Below are 22916 nucleotides of genomic sequence, written 5' to 3'. Positions count from 1 at the left end.
GCACCCACACATCTTAAATAAAAGTGAAGGAAAATGCAAATATGAGGCAGACATGTGAGGCACACCCGGAATCCCCGTCACCTGGACGTTGAAAAGTCATTCTCGATTACTTTTGTTTCCTGTTGCTGTGAGAAAACACCCTGACAAAAGGAGCAAGGAAGAAAGGGTTTATCTGGCTAATTCCGGGCCACTGTCCACTCTCACGGGGAAGTCAAACCAGCAGAAACTTGAAGCAGCTAGTCACAAGAGCAATGGATTAATGCACAACATGCTGTGCTCAAGGTCTCCTTGTCGACCAGTCCAGGGCCCAGTCCATAAAATGGTGCTGCCAACGTTCGGTTAACTCTGTTAACCCAGTTAAAACCACTCACACCAGGCGATTCGACACATCAAGTGGACAATCGAACCTAAACATCACGCTCCGATACTTAGGGAGTTCAAGGCCACCCTGGCTACGTGAAATCTTGTCTCGAAAACCTACGGGGTTTCTCTGTTTAACAGTCCTGGCTGTTGTGGAACTCGATTTGTAGACCAGGCTCAACTCACTGAAATCCACCTGCCTCTGCCTCCCGAGTGCTGGAATTAAAGGCGTGGACACCACCAACACCACCAGGCTTCTTCTAAGACACTCTAGCTATATGTTTCTTCCTAAACTACCGTGTTGCTTCTCTTTCTGTGGATAGCCAACAGTCCATGAAAAAAAACATTGGTGTTAGTAACCTGATCATTGTGGATGCATAGCTGTAATCTAACTTTGTATTTCCATCTCTCCTCAGGGGATCCCATACCCAATGGTGGTCACGTCTCATCCCATTGCCCCCCACACACACTCAAGGCAGCCACTCATCTTCCGTCTGTGAATTTACCTCCTCCAGGTAGTTCCTATAAATGGAGTCTGGCAATCTGGGACCTTTTATGACTTGATTTAGCATAACACTTTGAAAGCTCACTCAAGCCATTGAATCTCTGATTCACTCCTTTTTGGTGTTAAGCACTATACCATAATAGGATACAAACCATGTTCATTTACCCTATTATCAGCAGACAGATATTTAGGTTGTCTCCAAATTGCGACTGTGATAGTCTTTGGTAGGTTTTTTTGTGTAAACTAATTCTTACGTATACACTTAAGTAAAGAGATGCTAGGTCTTAATGTTTCTTTTTAATTATTTTTAATTAAATTTGAAAATTATTTTAAAACAATATTTTATTATTTTTATAACAAATTATGTTTTAAAAATATTAAAACAATTTTATTATTGAGACAGGCTCTCATGGAGCACAGGTTAGCCTCAAACTTGGCAAGGATGACCTACCTTGCACTTCTGATCCTCCAGCCTTTATCTCCAGAGTTCTGGAATTATAGACACCAACCAGCATGTTGTGTTCACAGTGCTCCAGGGATAGTAGCAGGGGCTTTGAACATGCTAAGCTATTTCTCCACTAACTCAGCCACATCTACAGCCTCAGCCAATTTCTTTAATTTTGTGTCATCTTTGTGTGTAAGCTCATGTATGTGACTGTGTGCATACTGGTGGAGGTCAAAGGACACGGTACCTGAACATCCAGTCCTTGTTTTCCATCTTCTTTGAGGTAGGGTCTCTAATTCGATATTGCATCTGCCAGCCTGGGTGTCCTGGAAGCTTCCTGGGATTCTCCAGGCTCTGCCTCTCATCTTGCCATAGGAGAGCTGGGATTATGGAAGCTCATTATTTTGTGCCATTTTACACTGGCTCTGGGGAATCTGAGTTCAGGTCCTCACAATTACACTGTAAGACTTTTGCTCACCAGGACAACTTTCCAGACCCTAACTCTGGGAGGAAATGGCAGACTTTTCCACAAAGACTACTGCATTTTACTTCATTGCTAGTCAATGTGATGAGTTTTTTGATCTCTCCACCCCCTTGCCAAACTTATTACGTAACACTTTAATTACAAACTATCCCCGTGGCTGTGGCCGGGTTTCTCTTTGCGGTTTTGATTTCCACTTTCCTAATGACTAATGTTGACTCCCACTGTTAAAAAAAACCCAAGCCAATCACATGACCAGTACTCAGTCCTCACCTCTTGCCCCAGTCCACAAAATTGGTCATTAAGTTCATTAATGATATCACCATTGCTGAAACCATGAGTCTCCCACTGAGGAGGCGGCTTCTACAGTCTGTGCTATATGTATGTGTGAGGGGGCATACTGGTGTCTGCTTTCTGTTCCTTTTGGTTTGATTTCTTTGTTTTCTTTTGTTTCTGAGATAGGGTCTCACTAACAAGCTCTGGCTGGCCTGGAACTCACTATGTAGACCAGACTGGCCTTGAGCTCAGAGATCCACCTGTCTCTGCCTTAGCTTCCTGAGTGCTGGGATTCAGAGCATGTGCCATCGTAACCCGGCATGGAATGTCTTCTCCACTTGACTGTCAGAAACAGGAGTCTCTGCTATCTCTGCCCCTCAGTTTGGTTGTTTGTTTTGCCCTGGTTCTGGGCTGGGGCATTGCTTAGCTGCTACAGTGCTTCCAAGCATGTGTGACACTGAGTTTGAAACAGCACTGCATAAGCTATGAATGTTAGTGCAAACTTCTGATCCCTGCACATGGAGGGGGGAGGATCAAGAGTTCAAGGTTCTCTTTGTCCAAACTAGCCCAGAAAACCAAGCTCCAGATTCAGCCTCAAAATAGATGGAACAATAGAAGAGGACATCTGAGACTCTCTCTCTCTCTCTCTCTCTCTCTCTCTCTCTCTCTCTCTCTCTCTCTCTCTCTCTCTCTGTGTGTGTGTGTGTGTGTGTCTCCCCCCCCCCACTCCACATGCACTAACAGGCAAGCACACCCATTTGCATAGTAAAATATTCATACTCTCACTCAATATAAACACACAAATGTTTCAAAGCTTTTCTTTGGGTGTTTGGGTTTCTTTTCTTTTCTTTCCATGCAGCCATTAGAGAACCCCTTTTTCTCATCTGTCTACATGTGGTCCCACTATGTACTCAGCATTATGGCTCTAAGAGCCCTAATGAACACTCTCCACCTAGAAACAATATTACTAAATATTGTCTAAATTCCAGACTAGTGCATCAAACAGCCTTGGAGATGTTTCCACCTAATAGTTAACCGGCATTACACATTCCAACTCCAAACTTCCCTCCTTTTAATCCGTCTCCCTGTCTCAACAAACACAGTGGCATCATTCCAGCTCCCTGGGCCACAGATTCAAGAGCCATGTTGCCGATCAGAGTAACCACTCCAGCTTTTCCCTCGATCACTGATTCAGCCACAAATCCCATTTACCATGTAAGCTGCCAATTGGAAAGGAAAGAGATATAGGTAAGCTCACAAGGGGCTCCAAGCCAACACACAGAGTATGGTCTGTGATCAATAGCAACATGGTAACCTAGTGCAGAGGCTCCCACCCTTCCTAGTGCTGCAACCCTTTCATACAGTTAGTTTCTCATGTTGGGGTGATGTCTAAGCATCAAATTATTTCATTGCTACTTTCTAACTGTAAGTTTTCTACTGTAGTGAATAGTAATGTAAATATCTGATACGGAGGATAACTGATATGTGACCCCCTATGAAAGGCTCATTCAACCCCAAAGGGGTCACAACCTGTAGGTTGAGAACCACTGGCCTAGTGGTTCTCTTGCCATCATGTCTGGCAACCTGACTTCAATCCCTGGTACCTACAAAGTAGGAGAATCCACCCCTGTAGGTTGCACTTTAGACTCCACAGAAATAAATAATTCATAAAAAAATTAAAAGACTACCCAGAAGAGATAGGCACGCTGGTACATACCTATAATTCAAGCACTTTGGAAATCAAGACCCAAGGTTCCAGGCCAGTGAAGGTTAGACATGGAGACCCTTTCTCCAAAACAAAACAAAGTTAAAAAGGAATAGCTAGATAATGAGTATGGTCTCACACACAGATTCTCCCAGCATTTGGGAGGCTGAAAAAAGAAAATCCCGAATCCCAGGACAGCTTTGCTACAAAGTGCGACTCTCTCAACAAAAAATAATGTTAGCAGGGTGTCTCGGTTGGTAAAGTGCTTGTTGCAGAAACACAGAGGCCATAGTCCCTGCCTTGTAACCTACATAAAAGCACAGCTGCAGCAGTGTGTGTCTGCAATTCCAGGTTTGGAGAGGTAGAGACAGGTGGGGATACCTGGAGGCCACTAAGTCTAGTTAAGTGGGTGACCTCCAGGTTCAATCAGAAACTCTACCTAAAAATACTAGCAGGGTTGAGAGTGATTGGAGGAGATGCGCAGCATCAGCCTCTGGCTTCCACACACAGGTACACACTCTTGTACCACACACATGCAGAACACACACACACACACACACACACACACACACACACACACACAGGTACACACTCTTGTACCACACACATGCAGACACACACACACACACAGACACAGACACACACACACACACACAGACACAGACACACACAGACACACAGACACACACACACACAGACACACACAGACACACACACACACACAGACACACAGACACACACACACACACAGACACAGACACACACACACAGACACACACACACACAGACACAGACACACACAGACACACACACACACACACACAGACACACACAGACACACACACACACACAGACACAGACACACACAGACACACACAGACACAGACACACACACACAGACACACACACAGACACACAGACACAGACACACACACACAGACACACACACACACACACACACACACACACAGACACACACACACACACACACACACACACACACGCCTCTGTGACTTCCGTTGCCCTGGAGCAAGAACTGTACTAATTATAGTTATATCTAGCTGTAAACGCATTCAGCAAGACTTATCCCTTTCAAGTGACTCACAGAATGTAGCTTCAGCTGTGGACAGGACAGAATTAGGTCAAGTCCATGACAAAGAACACTGCTGTGCTTTTCTTGACATCCTGTCTCTTAGACCCTGCAGTCACATCTGCCGGCAGATGCTGTTGGGTTCACCTTCTGGGTAGAATGGCGTTATGGTTTAAGTGAGCTATGTCCCTGTGTATTTGAAGATGGAAGCAATGCCCAGTTGGTGCTGTTTGGGGCAGTTATGGAATCTTGCTGGAGGAAGTATACCACTGGGGTCAGGCTTTGAGTGGTTCTAGCCTCACTCTACCTTTTATTGTCTCTTCGCTGGCTATGGGTAGGTGAAACTATGACCAGCCAGCTTCCTGTTCCTGCCTTCATGCCTCTCCCTGCCCACTGCCAGGCATTCCCCACCATGAGGGACTGTCGGTTAGTCTGGAACCATAAGCCAAGATAACTTTCTTCCTTAGGTTGCTCTTGGTCCCGGTATTTTATCACAGCAACAGAAACATAACCCTTACTCTGGGAGTTACTCCCCCTCCACCTTTGTCCCAGATCTCTGGTTTTCACCCGATCGTTGCAGCACCTCCAAGAGACCTGAATTTGAAACACCATCCATAGGCTTGTGTTGCTTGCTCCCTGGTAGATCTCAACATTTGGGAAGGCTATGGAACTTTTATGAGGTGTGACCCACGAGAATAGGTCACTGGAGATAGCCTTTGAAGGTTTTTAAAGCCAGAACCCAGATTCCCGTAACTCTCCACTTGCTGGCAGGCCACAAACCTGTGGTCACACACTCCTACTGCCTTGGATGGAGCTCCTCAAGCCTTCCAAAACCTAAGAGATCAGAAACCATGAGCCAAAAATCAAGCAACCCTTTCTTGTTTCTTCTGTTAGGTTCTGTGGCTATAGAAACAGAAAAGTAGCTGATGCAGTAGCTGGGTAGTGTTTGACCTTACATGGCTCAGTGTGGTGATTCCAACGAGAAATGTCCGCCACAAGTTCACACGTCTTGGCTCCCTTATTCTGTTGGTGGTGCTGTTTGTGTGTGTGGGGGGGAATGGAACTTGCTGGAGGATGCTTGTCACTGTGGATGGCCTTCCTGAACATATAGCTGCTTCACCCTTCCTTCCAGCTGGCTCCCTTGGCTTCCTCTACGCATTGAGACGGGATCTCTTAGCTACCTGCTGCCATATGTCCCCTTGTCATCACAGCCTATCCCTTTGGAACTGTAAGCTAAAATGAACTCTTTCTTCTGTAAGTTGCTTTTGTTCGTGCTTTATCATAGCAACAGAGCCGGACGTTGGTGGCGCACGCCTTTAATCCCAGCACTCGGGAGGCAGAGGCAGGCAGATCTCTGTGAGTTCGAGACCAGCCTGGTCTACAAGAGCTAGTTCCAGGACAGCCTCCAAAAGCCACAGACAAACCCTGTCTCAAAAAGACCAAAAAAAAAAAAAAAAAAAAAAAAAAAAAAAAAAAAAAAAAAAAACAAGCTAACATAGCAACAGAAAATTAACTACTACATTCAGAAACTGTTGGTGACTCCTCAAGGCAAAGGAAAACTGAAACCTTCCAATGGGAAATATCCTACACAACCTGCCCCGCCTTTCCCTCTCCCTCCGGGCTCTCTGACCTCACAGTATGTTCATTTCCTAAAACTATGTTTCAGTCCCCTACATACTTGCAACTGCTGCTCACAACCATGTACACAGCTTGCACTTTCCAGCCTTCCTCCAATGTCAGCTCCCCAGTCAAACTGTCTTGGGAGCTGAATGCTACTGTTTCTCACACAGGATTCCAAAATCTCCCTTATTTTTCCAACACAGTGTTTTACTTAATTTCTTGTTTACTGTTCAGGACATAAGAAATACAGGGGTTTGGAAAATAGCTCACTCAGTGCAAGCAGGAGGACCTGAGCCCAGATAACCACCAACTAGGAATATTGGCACCCGTAATCCTAGGCCCGTGGAGGCAGAGCCAGCAGTATGCCTGAGAAGTACTGGGAGGCCCATCTGGCCTAATAAAAAGCTCCGGATACAGAGAGAGAGACCCTGTCTCAAATTATAAGGTGGGTATCAATTGAGGAAGACACCTGATACCAATCACTGCTCGAATCCACACGCACGTGCAATAGAGCACACTCAAAAAAAAAAAAAAAAAAAAAAAAAAAAAAAACGAAAAGAAAGAACAGTTAATGGAAGGAGTGACACTAGTGAGATAGGGGCTTGTCGCTAGCAAGTCTAAGCAAGCCATATTTAGAAGATGAGAAGACTTAGCCTTTTCTATCATCAGAGCTGGTAAGTGCTTAATAATTAATCATGTCTATAATGTAATTATGTAATTATGTATGTATGTGTGTATGTATTTGGAATAGTACACACCTAACAGACACAAAGCATTCCGTTCTGCCTCCAGAACTGCATAAAACTGGGACCAGCAGTGCACATCGGTCTTACCAGCACTTGGAGGCAGGAGGATCAAAAGTTCAAGGTTATCTGAGTTTTAGGTGATCGTAGGCTACAGGAGACTTAATCTAAAAAACTAGCCATCTACCATGCCTACATGGAACATGGGAGCCTCGGGGTGGGGGTGCGGTACACAGGATGACACGGACTGCATCAGGAGCAGGAACTAGTCAGAAAAAAGGAATTGTGGGCTGTAGCCTGTGCAAAGGGCAGGAAGTGAGTTCATGAAGGTCAAAGGGAAGTCATCTCAAGACCACGGAAGAGCACTGATGAATGTTCAGACATGGAAAAGTGCTCTCAAAGTTCAGGGGACCAAAGCTGAAGCCACCTGAGCTGAAAAGTAACAAGCAAGAGAAGAGAGGAGATAAAAACTACACAATAAAACAGTGTGGTTGTCATGACCATTTACTGGGCTGACGTAACCAGTGGAAATGAGAAAGGGAGCGGCAGAGGAAGGAGGTGATGAGGAGAGGGGGGAAAGAAACACATCACTGTAAATAAGGAACATGCAGCATCGTAAGTGATGCCACCGGGAGGTACAGGAACTGCAGGACAGGTTGGAAAGCTCTCTTCCTTGTTTGGTAGACACAACTAGGTAAACCAGTGTTAGGAAGGATTCAAGCATTATGCTGGCCTACCTTGTCAGAATGAACTCAGGCAGTACCGTGGTGAGCCCAGGGGTCCATGATTGCACAGTTTGTGTGCAGGTGCAAAGGACCCTTTTAAAAGAAAGACCCCCACCCACTTGCGCTCTCTTTCCTGCTCCTCTCTCTTCCCTTTCTCTTTCCCTCTGTTTCCCTTTTCTCTTCTGTCCTCTCTGTGTCCTCTTTTTTCTTTCCTTCCCCCTCCCTCCCCTTTCTATAATACTTGTAAGTTCTGTCTGCCCAGCATGTTTGTCCCCTGCCTCTATCATCTTTGCCTGCCATGGAATCGGCCAAGGTCCCGCCCCCCCCAAATCCCCCCTCAAGCTTTACCATAACCAACAAGGGCCAGAATGTGTGGAGCTTTGGAAGTTTTAACAAGGAATTAGATTTGATTCCAGTGAGAACAGAAGCCAGCGATGGGTTTAGGGTAGAGAAGTAACCCATTGTGACACACTTAAAAAACCACACTGGCAACTAGTAGGGGTCTGAGTCCATTCCCAGAAACTGGGTGTAAAAAGCATTCAGTTGTAATTTTAGGGCTGGTGACATGGTGAATCTTGGGGCTTGATGGCCAGCTAGCCTAATCAAGCAAGTCCTAGCCACTGAGAAACCCTGTCACCAAGACACTCCTCAGATCCTGTCTGAAGAATGTCACTTGACACTGACCTCTGGCCTCCACATGCACATGCATGTCCACAAACGTAACCACACATACATAGTAAAAAAACAGACTAGGCATGTAGCTCACATGTGCAATACCTGTCTAGAATTCACAGCGTGGACCACTGCTAGAGACACTGCCTAGCGGCAGGGAATGGGGGTGTAACTTAGTGGTAGAATCCTAAATAAAATGTTCCAGTGAGTGGCTGGGGTATTGCTCAGTAGTAGAGCTCCTGCCTAGAATGCTTCAATGAGGGGCTAGGGGTGTAGGCCCAATGGTTTCTGCACTGAACTGCTTGAAGGATATAGATGCTATTTCCGAAAGGGAGAAAGTCTTGGGGAAGAAAGTGATTGGGTTTTCTTTCTTTCTTTCTTTCTTTTGGAGGGGGTACCACATAGTACCTAGGGTATTTTCTATAGATGGAAATGTCAAGGAATCTGCTAGAGAACAGAGAAGGGTCTGAGCTGGTGCTCCCCAAAGGCCTCAATAAACAGCCCCCTAAATAGCTTGTGTCCTTCCTGTCACCACTTGCTAAGCATTTGTGGGTTATTCTCTCTGTCCTCCTCCCTAGGTGAGCAGTGACCTCGTCAGAGAGAGAGAGAGAGAGAGAGAATATCCAGAACTAACCGAAATATATTCTTTATTTCAAGGACGCATATCAAATCAGGGCAGACACCCTTGTTAGTTGCCACTTAAGTACCACCGAAAAAACACCCTGGGAAAACAAAGGAGTGTGTGCTGTAGGAGGGCCCAGGGATAGAAACACATTTGGGCTTCAAAGTGCAAGGAGAACCTAGACCTGGGTCTGCAAGGAGGCCTGGTGTCAGGACAGAGATCTGAATTTCTCAGCTTGAGCAAGGGGGGGGGGGCAGGACTTCCACTCCTGGATCTGACAGAAAAAAAAGGGGTTAAGCCTCCTAGGTCTTAGAGGGTGGGGGCCATGCTAGGCCTGGAGGAGGACTGGAGGCTAGAACCCTGAGTCTGAGGAAGGCAATCTGGGGCCTGGACCCCTTGGTCCAGTGAGGAAGGAGGCTGGCTGGACTTCTGGGGTCGGGTCCGGGACGCAGCTCTGCGGCGTGGACCAAGGAGGCTGGCAGGGGAGGGTGGAAGCTGGCACTCACCACACTAGCACAGTGACACTAGCAGACAAGAGCGCAGCGGTTGCCGCGAGCAGGACCAGGTTGCCAAGCGTCAGAGCCCGGGGCTTGGCAAGCAGCTCGCCTAGGCTGGGCCTCCAAGGCTCGATCATTTCCGCCTCCCGCGGCGTCCAGCGCATCACTTCCCGGAACGTGACCTGGAGCTCCGTCTCCCCGGGCGGAGGAGGACCCGTCACTGCCGGGGCGCGCACGTTAGCGGGCGGAGCCCCGCCCTCGGCCCCACCTCACATCCTCGCCCCGCCCGCACCGTTCAGATAGAAGTAGAGCCGGGCCAGGGGGCGCTGGTCGTGCAGAATCACGCAGGAGAAGGTCCCGCGATGCGTGGGTTGCACCGGCCGGATCCGCGCCAGGTTCCCGCGGGCTCCTGGCAGGTCACGGAAGTAGGACACGTCCTGAGTCCGGATCTGCGGGATGGCGGGGGTGAGGCTGGGCAGCTCAAACGCACCGGGACTCAGCCGGAACGGCAAACCCCGCCCAGCGCACGCCCCTAACCCAAGCCCTGAGTCAGCTCGCGAGCCTCTGGCTCTCTGAGCTGCCCTAAGCAACCCTTAAAGCCTGACTCGTAACGCACATCCAAGCACTGGTGGCCTTCCGTATATTGACCCTCAATGGTTCCCGACCCTGCTCTTGCACTAAACCCAACTCCTAGCCTGCACTTAGCCTCCTCCTCCCCTGGAGCAGAACAGACTCCTTCAGCCCTCCAGCTGGCCCTGTCCCGACTCACACCTCCTCCCGCGAATTTCCAGGAATAAGTGAGCTCCGATTCTGGCAACTGGAAGCCCACGACACAAGAAAACAAAGCCTGGTCCCCTCGCTTCACCGTCACATCCTGGACTGGAGAGAGGCAAGGTGATTCATCGGGTAGGCCTGCACAAGACCCCTTTCCCTGGCACCCAGCGCCGCCCCCTCACCTGGACAGTCTAGAGGGAGTTCGCAGATTGTGGAAAAGCAACCCCAGCAGAAGAAACGCCTAGTGACCTCTTGGACGCCTGTGAGCCGAGACCAGGAGCGTCTCCAGACCTGTTCTCCAGACTCTGTTGAATCTATGGGGACTCCCAGGGTTCTACTGGAGAGGTGGAAGACCGACCCCTCCTTTTCTGCACAATTTAGATAATCCTGTCCTGTAGGCCGCTGGATCACCTCCTGGCTTGTAAAGCCAGTTTTCTAAAACATATACTTACATGAGAGTGTGTGTGTGTGTGTGTGTGTGTGTGTGTGTGTGTGTGTGTGTGTGTGTGTGTGTGTGTGTGTGTGTGCGCGCGCGCGCGCGTAAAGCCACTGGAAATGGAACCTAGGAGTTTACCCATGCTAGCCAAGCTCCCTACCACTGAGGCATGCCCCCAGCCCTCCTGGAAGAGTCTAGGCTGAACATCTACCACTGAGGCACGCCCCCAGTCGCTGAATCTTCAGAATTCTTTTTAGGTTGTTTTGAAACAGGGTTCTCCCTAAGCTGCCTGGCTTAGCCTAGAACTCTATGTAGCCAAGGCTGGTCTTGGATGTGTGACCTTCCTGCCTAGGCCTCTGGAGTGGCTAGGATGACAGGCCTTCACTTGCAGGGCCTGCTTCCATCATGGCTTCGAATATCTAATTTATGTACTTTCCTATTGGCTTCCTTTGGATCTCAGGCCCACTCATCCTCTCCATCTTAAGTTCCATATTCCCACCCCAAGTTTGGGACCAAGTCCTTACCACAAGGAGGGACGCAGTCCTGGACTGTGGAGAGAAAGGAGGCATTAGGTATCCAGGTAGTTGACATAGAGATCCACCTAAAGCCCCTCCAGGAGGTATTACAGGCAGGGAGCCCTCTCTCCTCTCCTTTGGAGAACAGAGCACATTGTTCCTAAGGGGCAGGGCTAGGTTCACAGCTCTTCCTCCAGAGGGTGACGCAAGGCCAAGTTTGTCAGGCTTAAGACCTGCAACTAGCTAACTATGAAAAGTGAAATGGGGTGGGGGTAGATCTCAGGCAGTCCTACAAGGAGTCAGCACCTCACTAGCAGGCCCAGTTAGAGAAGCACCAACTACAGAGGATGCCTTTGGGCGCAGGGCCAGAAGCAGACCGATTGTCACAAGGTCTGTCTTGGGATAGGAAATCCACTGGCCCCGGAGGTTTAGGTTGGATTCACATGTGTAAATATCTGTGTGTGGTGTATTGTGTGTAGGTGGGGGGCAGAGCTGGCGGCCAGTTTACCTTTTTTAAGCTGTTTTATGAACTTCTTCATTTTTGCAGCAGCAGTGGGGAAGGCAGCCATAAAGGACCCTGGAGGATGCAAGTAGGGTGGTCGCACTAAGAGCCCTTTCCCTATGGCTGAAGAAAGGACTTGCTTTCTGTCCAATAAGCACCTGCCTCCAACAGGTCCAAAGGGAAGGCTGGCACTCTTCCACCAGGTGCTCCTCCTGCCTCCTGAGAGTTCTATCTATACACGTAAATCTTAGTGGAAAGGGGAGGACAATGATCAAGTCTTCTGCAGGGCTTACTAGGCCCTACACTGTTGGTTCTATGCTTTCTCTGTTGCAGCCCTCCACTTACCTAGCACCCTTAATTTCTGTATAAACATCTTTTGCCCAGCGCTCCATCATTGTATGTCTTACCATCTCACGAGTCATTGCAAGGGTTCTGATTACCCCAAATCTAAAGTTCCCCACTTTTATCTTTCTTTGTGCCTCATTCAGTATATATAGGCTTCATCAGTTTGCAATTGCACATATGTGCAAATTAGAGGCTGTGTGTGCAAATTGCCTATGATAACAGCTCAAGTCCATCTTTTTGGCATTTTGTTTTGTTTTAAGGCAGTGGCTCACTATGTTCCAGGCTGGCCTAGACCTCTCTTTGTAGCCCCCACATAGGCCTTGAACTCAGAGATCTGCCTACTTCTGCCTCTCCAGTGTTGGGATTAAAGGCACACACAACCACACCCGATCCCTTTTTGTTATGTTTTTAATTAATGTTTTTTGTTGTTGAGAATCTCATACATGCATGCAAGCAATGTGTTTTGATTATATTCCTTCCCTTCCCTGTCTTCTTCCAGACCTACATACTTCCTACTCCTCCTAAGCCTCTTCATGTCTTTTTTTTTTGCAAGTATAACAACTCAGTCCAATCTGTGCTGAGCCACTGGAGCACAGTGAACTTACCATCCTATCAGGAACTGTATGCACCCTGCAAGGTAACCGGCTCTCCCTCCTGCCTATCAGTTACACCTCCTTGAAGATAGAGGCTTGTGAGCCCCTCCCCCACAGCGCAGGAATGTTGACCAACTAGATCTTGTGCAGGCTACAGCTGCTGTGAACTCAGGAGTACACTGGTTCTGCCGTGTCCAGAACACAAGACTTATCTAGTCTCCCGAAAACCTCTGATTTTTAACCATCTCTCCACCCTCTCTTCTCAATGTTCCCCAAGCTTCCACCTCTTCAATACAGCACCCTCGGAACCCACAAAAGGGCCTTACAAAACCACCCAGTGAGTATATGTCCAGTGAAGTTTACAGTCCAGCAGGAACTGTAGGTCACCAGCACTGAGTAGCCTTAGACCCAAATGCATCACCTGCATGTGATAAAAACCAGACAGGAAAGTGTTTCTTTTTTCTCTTCTTTCTCTCCTGTTTTTTTCCCCTTTATGTTTGTTTCGTTCTGTTTTGGAGACAGGGTTTCTTTGTCTAGCCCTGGCTATCCTAGAACTCACTCTATAGACCAGGCCAGATGCATCAGCCTCTGCCTCCCAAGAGTTGGGATTAAAGGTGTGTACCACTACTGCTGGCTTATTTCTTTTTCTGTATGTGAACAGGCTGCCGATATGTAACCTTGGGACAGTTATATAAAAGTTTGATATCTTGGTCGGGAGATAGTGGTGCACGCCTTTAATCCCCAGAATTGGGAGGCAGAGGCAGGAGGCTCTCTGAGTTCAAAGCCAGCCTGGTCTACAAAGTGAGTTCCAGGACAGCCAAGGCTACACAGAGAATCCCTGTCTCAAAAGAAAAAAACAAATAAAAATCTTGATGCCTCTTTAAAAAAAGAAATGGGGAGGAGGCTGAAGAGATGGCTCTGCAGTTAAGCCAATGTCTTACAGAAGACTCAGTTTTGTTTCCCAGCACCCATGTCAGGAGTTTCACAATCATCTGTGACTCCAACTTCAGGGCAGCTGCATCTTATACTGCGAGCCTTCAAAGCTCCTGCACTCACGTGTACCAACACCATGCTCCCCACCCCCATCCATGTAATTAAAAATAAAATAAACCTTAAAAAATAACCAAATGAAGCCCGGCGGTGGTGGTAGAGCATGCCTTTGATCCCAGCACTCAGGAGGCAGAGGCAGGCAGATCTCTGCGAGTTCAAGGCCAGCTGCATACAGGATGGTCTACAGAACTCGTTCCAGGGCACCCAGGGCGGTTACACAGAGAAACCAAAAGAAAAAATGACTAAATGAATTGATTGCCAACACACAAAACTGAGGTCACAAAAATGTTTAGCATCTTTTTATTTTTAAAGACAGGGTTTCCACTGTGTAGCCCTGGCTGTCCTGTAACTAACTCACTTTGTGGACCAGGCTGGCCTGATCCGCCTGCGACTACCCCCTTTAGTGCTGGGATTAAAGGTGTGGTTCACCACTGTCCAGCGCTTAGCATCTTTCTAAAAAACATATACATGCTATAAAACATAGTCCACAGTACCATAAGGCAGTTATTAGCATGAGTTCAATGACAGGACCTGCACCCCACTCCCTTTAAATAGAGCACTTCCCAGTACTCCTCCACAGACCCAACCACCACTCACTTCTTCCCCTCTTAGTTCTGAGTCCTTGATTCTCACCACCATAGAATCCTCCAGATTATGAGGTGGAGCTCTCCAGAGACCAGCAACAAAGTAGGCAGGCCTTCTGGTGGAAATGGCCCCACCATTCATTCTTATGTGAAATCCTAATATAGCCCCAGCGCAGTAAGTTAGTATTTGGAGGCAATTCTTAGAGATGTTAAAATGATGCCATGTGGGAGCTCCTTAGATTAGTAAGATAGTTCATCTTTTTTCCCAATTTCATAGGATTTAGAATCAACATGGAAACAAAACCTCTGGGCCTGGTGGGGGGAGGAGAGAGACCCATCCTGTACGCAGCTGGTCCTCTGTCACCGGCTGGGGTAGCAGAATGAATAAAAAAGAGCAAGATAAACATCAGCATTCATCTCTCCCTGCTTCCCGACTGTGTTTGCCACAACATCAGCCACCTCTCGTTCCTGCTGTGACTTCCCGCCACAATATACTAGTGGTTCTCAACCTTCCTAATGTTGTGACCCTTTAATGGAGATGCCCATGCTGTGGTGACCCCAACCAAAAAACAATTTTTGTTGCTACCTCATAACTGCAGTTTTGCTACTTCTATGAATTGAAATGTAAACATGATGTTTTCCAATGGTCTTAGGTGACCCTCATGAAACGGTCCCAGAGAGGTCAAGACCCTCGGGTTGAGAACCACTGGACAAACTCTCATGTATTCCGTCACAGCAATGAGGGTGATGACCAGAACATATGTGTGCATGAAACAGTCAAAGAATTGAAGGTATTAGCTAAATAGGAATGGTGCATTGTTGTCTACAAAGAGAGAAGCACCAAAGCCAAGAAGCTACCTCAAAGTGGAAAAATCTGACGTCGTCGTCTTAACCCTGAGAGCAGGAGTGTGTGAGATGGTACTGCTGTAAGGAGGACACAGACAGAGTGGAGCCCTCATTGAGGGGCCTGGATCCTGATGGCCTCATCCAAGACACATCTAGGATCCAAAGCAATGACACATAGGAGGCTGGGACATACCAAGTGCGCGGCAGAGACCTGTGAGGGGGGCAAGGGTGGAATAGGTTTATAAATCTACTATACATAGGGTCAAGAACAAAGGGAAATATCCTAAAGAGGGTAAATGGGACATGGATTATGCCAACTGAGCCATAACGGTATAAAGGGTGCTGCAGTTGGTGAGGATCACGTGTTAGGAGCTCTGACACTGGGATTGAGTCCTGGCATGTACAGCTATGAGGACGTCTGTTTCACTCTGAGGTATATCTATCCATAGATCACAAGCCCACCTCCATATGCAAGCTTGGTCAGGGGACAATTCTCTTGTCCTCAGTTTCCCCGTGCATAAAACAGCAATGGTGGCAGTGTCTCCCACAAAGCTGAGTGCTATGGGAGATGAAAACCTTTCCATTCTCAGCTGTTCTGCAGCCTGCTCTGGAGCGTCCGTGAGCCTTGAGTCTGGGGCGTCCGTGAGCCTTGAGTCTGGGGCCTTCTGCCTACACAGAGTGTCATCTACTACCACCCCCTCTTAATCTGAGCTGGGAAACTGAGGTATGAAGAGGTTAGGGAAGCTGGAGGTGATGGCACAGGCTTCTGGGCAAGCTAGGATTATCATGGCCAGCCTGGGCTATGTAGTGAGGCTTTCCCTTGAAGCAAACAAAAAGGATTAAAAAAAAAAAAAGATTTATTTACCTGTGTTTCTGTCTGGGTAAGTGTATCCATAAACCTGCAGGAAGTCAGAATGCAGCACCAGTTGTCCTCATATGTCACCCTGCCTATTCCTCTGAGGCAGGGTCTCTCTGATGCTCCAATTAATGTGTTCTCAGGTCAGCTGGAAGCCAGCAAGCCCCATCAAACCCCTGTCTTCATTTACTTTGGGCCTAGGGTTATAAGCACTTGTCTCATTGGTGCTGGGCCTCAAACTGTAGTTCTCATGATGGCACAGCCAAACACTCTTAACCACTGAGCTATCTTTCTGTAGCCCCTCCCCCATTTTGTTTGTCGAAAGGGGGTCTCACATAGCCCAGAGTAGTCTCCAGTACACTCATAGACATATACATATGATAAAAAACAGGGGCTGGAGAGATGGCTAAGCAATCAAGAATACCTGTTTTTTTTTTTTTTTTTTTTTTTTTTTGCAGAGGACCTGGGTTCAGTTCCCAGCCAATATCTACATAGTAGCTCAAAGCCACTTGTAACTACAACTCCAGGGGCTCTGACATCCTTTCCTGGCTTCTTCCCGAACCAAGCATGAATGTGGTACATAGACATGCATGTAGGCAAACATTCATACACATAAATAAATAAGGAAAAAAAATAGAAATTTACTTGTTTCATAAAGTTTTTACACACAGTATGACTGTTGAGTTCACATAGTATAACATTGGGCCTGAGTTTTACCTGTGACCTGTCATGTGCTATTATGTGGAGCTAAGCTGACACTCAAAAAGGCTTTGGATTTTGGAACATTTCATATACATACATTCACACAGGTAAAGAACACATATATGTCACTGTTTTATGTTGTCTGTTTTGAGACAGTCTGGGAAACCTAGGCTCCTTCTATTCTACTGCCTTAGCCTCCCCAATACTGCCATTGTGTGAGCCTTTATTTTCCTTCAGTCAGGTTCTCTTGTAGCCTGGGCTGGCTTCAAACTCACAATGCAATCAATGATGATTCTCCTGCCTCCACTGAGATCACAGATGAGTAAAACCAAGAAGTTTGGTAGGGGCAAAACCCATGACTTCACGAGTAGTGGGCAAGCATTCTACCAACTGAGCCACACCCCTAACCTTTAAATTTTTTTTTTTTCCACTCTGTAGTCCAAGGTGCTCTCAACTCTTGACCCCTCGGCTTTGTCCCCTGCACTGACGTTAGAGTAACAAGTCACATCCAGCTTAGAAACAGTTCAGATTTTATTACTGTTTATTACTAAGGATATGCAACCTATTCCCACATTATAAACTTATGCTGTGTATATAGAGACATTATCACCTGTGTGATCCCCAAAAAGACAGCACTAGTCTGGCCCGTCCAATGCACAGTCATCCTAAATTCTGACTACGTGTTTTCAAGCCCAGCTCAGTGCTGACTTTACCTGGAAGGTAGGGCTTTGAAACTCTCTACACCTCACAGGGCTGGTAACTGAACTTCCCTTAGGATAATAATTAGCAAAAATGACGACACAGGAGACATAGCACCTCTAGGCAAATACTCTACAGCTTAGACATAGCCGCAGCCCTGCACTGCTGGCTTGTAAGTGACAGCGTTATTAGGAAACCATAACCCTAGAACCTTACTGTGCATTCTACTCAGATTCTCTACCCCCTGAGCCACACGCTCACCCTCACACTTTATTAGCTGTTTATTGTCTGTGCTCTGCCCTTAAATACAATCATCTCTAGGGCGGGACATTTGCAGTTTTGGTCCCAGCTCTGACCACACAGGTGGTTCTGGACTATTCGATAAGCCTCCGTCTGAGGAATTTGCTGGTTCAGTTTCTTGCAGTCTCCATTCTCTCAATGGGGTCCCAGAAAGTCTATCTACACCCACAGCAGAAGCTCCTCCGACCTGCCTATATCACTCCGTGGTTCTCCGGGTCCCTCAGGACATCGTTGTAAGTCTCCCTGACTGATCCCAACATCCAGGTGTCTTCGTGCCTTGTGCATGTCACCAATATCCCTGTGTGCTTATTGTGTAATTACCCCAATCATCTGTTCCCAGCCCAGTTCTTGCCTCCCTGCTCCCCATCGTAACAGATGTCACTCCTCTGAAGCCAGACCCCAGGTGAAGGCACTCCTATAACCCCACCTCTTCCCTTTCTCTGGAACAAACTTTTCTATTTCCTAGTCCCTCCTCTCACTCTGGTCTCCCATCTATGTCACAGGCTACCTCCTCTTTAACCCCAGCCTCCACCCTCCCCCAAGTCTCTGCCGCACACTAGATTTTCTACTCCCGGGTTTTCACTTGGTAGCTTTTTCCAGGTTTCCAAAAAGGAGACAAGCCCAGATAAGAGCAGAAGGCAACCCCCAGAATCTTGCACTCCTTCCATCACTCAGGTTCCTCAACTTTTTCTTAGGGATTGGGGACACACAGAAAATCCTCTTCCATGATGACTCTGGATACCCCCTGAATAAATGAACCCTTTCTTTGTTTGGGAGGGTTCTGCTATCAAACTTAGTGGGAACAAAATGAACCATGGAAGAAAAGAAAAAAAAAAAAAAAAAAAAAGGCCCTGAACTCCCAGATCCTGGGAGTGGCCAATTTATCAACAAACAAAAATGAGTTCCCATGCTGCTATACATATGACTGCATGGCTGTGTGCTCTGTGGTTGGAGTGACCTGGTATGGATACTGCTAATCACGTGTTTACCTGTCCCTAGAGCCTTAAGGTCCATCGCACAGAGCTACATGGACATGCTCTTCCCGAATGGCTCAAGCAGACTCTCCATGTCTGTCCCCTGAATGGCTACCTCCACCGCTCCAACCTATCTGTGTTAGCCATGAGAACTATATGTGTGCCTTGTCCTAAGGGACTATGTTCTCCCTAACACCTGTCTCAAAAAAAACATTCCCTCCCAGTGAGCTCTGAAGGGGAGAATAAACATCTCACCCTAGGAGATGAGAAAGTTTTACTTGACAGGTGAGTGTGGGGAGACCGAGTGATAGGCAGGGACACACCCAGACTTCAGAGACCAAACAGTGGGAACCACAGATAGGTCACATGGACTTGACCCCACAGGGATGCAGACCCTGTGACTCCTACACCTCCCTCAGTTTCTTACCATCTTCGACTCCTCTGGCCTCTGCACCTTCCCCAACAAATCCACACAGGTTTCCATGATCCCTCCCTCCAACTCTTTATGCCCTTACACAGTCCAGGGCAAGAGAGTGGCGGGTGGGGGTGAGGGGAGCGGAAGCCACGTTCTGTAAAACACTCACCCTGAGCTGCGGCCACCTCCTGGAGGGAGAACATCATCTCTGTAAAGGCATCATGCAGGTGACTCCTCTCATCGTAGTCTGAGGGTGGACGAGATGCAGGCTGAGGCATGGTGGACACCCGGTGCTCCTGTACTTCCTATGTCTGACTCATGGCTACAAGTGACCATCCCCCACCCCCACCCCAGGGGCTCTGTGCCCTCTCTGGAGAGAGGACACTTTCTCTCTGTGGGGTTCAGTCTCCACCCCTAACCCCCAATATGGGTGTCTGTCTCTCCCTCTCTCTCATCCTCAGTCTCTCACACCACCCTGGACCTGTTACTCTCTCTATTATAACATCATCAGTTTCTTATGTCTCTGGATCTCTCTCTCTCTCCCTCTCTCTCTCTCTCTCTCTCTGTCCCTGCCCCCTCCCTCAGTTTCTCCTTCACTCTGGGTCTCTTTCTATCTTCAGGTTTCTGTCCCTTGGTACCTGTCTGTCTCTGGATTCCCTAAGTCTCTGCTCACCCCATTCATCCGTTTCCAGTCCATATCCTCCTCTCTCCCAGCAATGCTCCTTCTCCTTTTTGTCTCTTTCTTGTAATTCTGTCAAGGCCTTCAGGATCCTTAGCCTCTCTCTGAGGCACTGTCTCTAATCTCTGTCTCCACTCCTCTCTGAATGTATTTCCTTCCATCGTCACCACCGATCTCTCCTCCCTGGTCTCTGCCCTGATCCTGCACTCAGCTTTCCTTCGCGGAGTCGCTCAAGGACTCTCCTGCCCCTCCCCGGGGCCCTGGTTCGGGGACGAGGGTCTCCTCACTGATTTCCGTGTCTGAGAGCCCCTGAAAGGCATCTGTGAGCGCATCTTTACACTGGCCCAGCTTGGGGCCAGTGTTCACAAACGTCTGGCAGACACGGAGGCGTTCCTCATAGGTGGTGAAGCAGGAGAGACATGCCCACGTGGATGCCCTGAAGATCAGCGGGAACAACAGAATGATGCTCCCCACTAGGGCAACAAGGGCCATCACAGAGGGTCTCTGGGTCTGAGGAGAAGCTTAGTAACCTCTGTGAGGTCACTGTGGGGGAGGGGGGAGCTGTGGCCTAAGATCAGAGACTGTCTTTCAGCTGGTTGTCAAGTGTCAGGCTCAGTTGTCAGGGGTCACCTCCAATCCCTAAATTTGTGGCTGAGCCAGGCGCCAGGCTCCCAAGAACCTCACCTGTGACCCTGGACGTCCTCACAGGTTAAAGGGTCTCAGGGACCCAGAGGCCGGCAATGTAGCTATGGTGGACCAGAAAAGCCCTTTTTTTTTTTTTTTTTTTTTTTTCCTCCCAGAGTTGGGAGCAGGGGAATGAGAAAGATACCCTGAGCCCCAGAAGACAGAAACCGGGGAAAGAAGACTGAGAAACCTGGAGAGACATCCAGGGGCCCAGAGACCCACAATGTCACAGAGACAGATTCACAGCTCTAGAGAAATGGAAGCGTGGAGAACCCCCAGAGACAGAGGGGTAATAGGAGACAGAAAGCAAGGGAATCTGATGGCAGACAGACTGCAAAGAAAAGGGCTAGGGCACAGGGTGTGCACGGAGCAGGCACCCCAGCTCCTCCCAGAAACTCTGGGGCAGTGGTGTGGACCTGAGGTCCCCGCCGGCCCCTTCCCGTGCAGGGCGCAGCCTGGGGAAAGCTAGGAGGCCGTATAGTGATCTCCTCGGGTGTCTTCCTCAACTATACAACCTCCTACCTCAGCCCGGGGGGCGCGGCAGGTGCGCAGATTGACAGATGGAATGATGGGGGCCAGAAGTAGGGAGGGTGGGGAGGGCCGGGGAGGTCCCAGCCGCGATGGTGAGCCCCCGACACGGACCCACAGACACGAGCTTGTGTGCGGCGAAGGCCCCGCAAGGTCGGTTCTACGGGTGGGTGCCAGGACCCAGGAGTCCGGGCCCCCGGCCCCCTCCTCCCCAAGGAACCCAGGGATTCAGTCCCAACCCTTCTCCCATAATTTAGGCCCCAGTCCCCCTCCTTCGAAGCCTGGGAACCAGACTCCGGGCCTCCTCAGACCAGGGGTACTGACCCCCTAACCTCAGACTGAGGGGTCCAGGTCCCACCCCTCCCTCCATCAGATCAAGAGCCCCCAGACTCAGTTCTGTCAGACCCAGGGGGTCCAGTCCCTAGCTCTCTTACCTCAGACTCAGGGTCAATGCCCCCTCCTCCCCCCCCACCCCGCAGACCATGGGTCCAATCACAGAGGAGGCCCAGCCGGGGAAGAGATCTGGCGTTTGGTGTGCAGCAAGGAGGGGGCCTCGTTTGTCTTGGTGATGTGACTGCCCTCCCGAAAACCCTCAAGGTTTCAGACCCCAGGTCTGAGCGTGGCTAAGGGGCTCCCGGATTATCCAGAATGGTCACGAGCCTCTCGGAAGAACACTCCCCTCCTACCTTGCCCCCACTCCCAACCTTTAGGGTGACAGCTATAAAATCCAGGAGTGATGACACCAAGCCGGCCCTGTCTCCCAGACTCCTCCCATCTCGGGGATAAGGCCGCTACCTGCGCCCCTGGCCCCCAGAGAGGAAACCACTTTGGCCAAAGTCAGTCGGCTGCAGGTGGCAGGGGCCCTAGGACCCGCACCCACCCGGAGTCTCTGAGCCCAGAACTGGTCCTCTGGGGCTCCCAGGCTCCAGGTCCATCTTCTTGTCTCTTTCTCTCCGCCCTTCCCCATTTCTCCCTCTCCCTTTCTCAGTTCGGGTCTTCCCTGTCTAGGCTCTCTCGCCGTGTGTGCCTGCCTGGTCCCCACTCCCGTCTCCGTCCTGGCTGACCCTCTCTCCATTCACCTCTCCTCTCCCTCACCGCCCGTCTTCCGTATCTTCCTCCTCAAGACTCTCCCTCTTTTCCGCCGTCTTCTCCCCCCACCCTTCCCTGGCTTTGTCTCTCATTTTCTCTCTTTCTCTCAATTTCGGTCCCCCTCTCCGCTTTTCCGCCCCGCTTTTTATCCAGCCTAGCCTCCACCCTGCTCTCATCTTCCAGTCTCCTCTCCTGGGTCTCTCTCTCCCCCCCTCTCTCTCTCCCTCTTTTCTCCTTCCCTCCCAGGTCTCCTCCTCTCCCCTCCCTCCCCTCCCCCATCCTCTCTCTCTTTCTCCTTCTCTCCCTCTCTCCCTCCCTCCCTCCCTCCCTCCCCCTAGCTGCTCAGAGCCAGGTCTGGAGCTGGGGGAGGAGTGGGGGGTGGGTCGAGAAGGGGCCCCGGGCCGGGGTAGCGACCTGCTGAGGAGGGGGGGGAGAGGAGAGGCGGAAGGGGGCGGAGAAGCAAAGCGGGAGGCGGGGGCCTGAGACGGGTCTTGGGCCCCATCACAAGGCCTCCTTTCCCTCCTTCCCAGCCTCCCAGACCCACAGGCAGGGCGAGAGTCAGGCCAAGGTGGGGAGGAAGGGGAAGGGAGGAGGCTCGCCCCCC

The 22916-nt window shown here is 49.2% G+C and overlaps 1 long non-coding RNA gene across 1 annotated transcript; it reads right to left on the bottom strand.

Annotated features, from left to right (window-relative positions):
• Positions 1 to 9244: 9244 nt before the first annotated feature.
• LOC118239338 lies at positions 9245 to 22536 on the bottom strand. Its single transcript, XR_004771222.1, has 2 exons — positions 10513 to 22536; positions 9245 to 10190 (listed from the first exon to the last, which is right to left on the bottom strand). It is a non-coding gene; the product is annotated as an uncharacterized LOC118239338 (long non-coding RNA).
• Between the last annotated feature and the right edge of the window lie 380 nt (positions 22537 to 22916).

Source organism: Cricetulus griseus, chromosome 9 (assembly GCF_003668045.3).
Source record: "Cricetulus griseus strain 17A/GY chromosome 9, alternate assembly CriGri-PICRH-1.0, whole genome shotgun sequence".
Lineage (NCBI taxonomy): Eukaryota > Metazoa > Chordata > Mammalia > Rodentia > Cricetidae > Cricetulus > Cricetulus griseus.
Note: the sequence above shows the minus strand (reverse complement) of the source record. Positions and strands in the feature narration are given on the sequence as shown.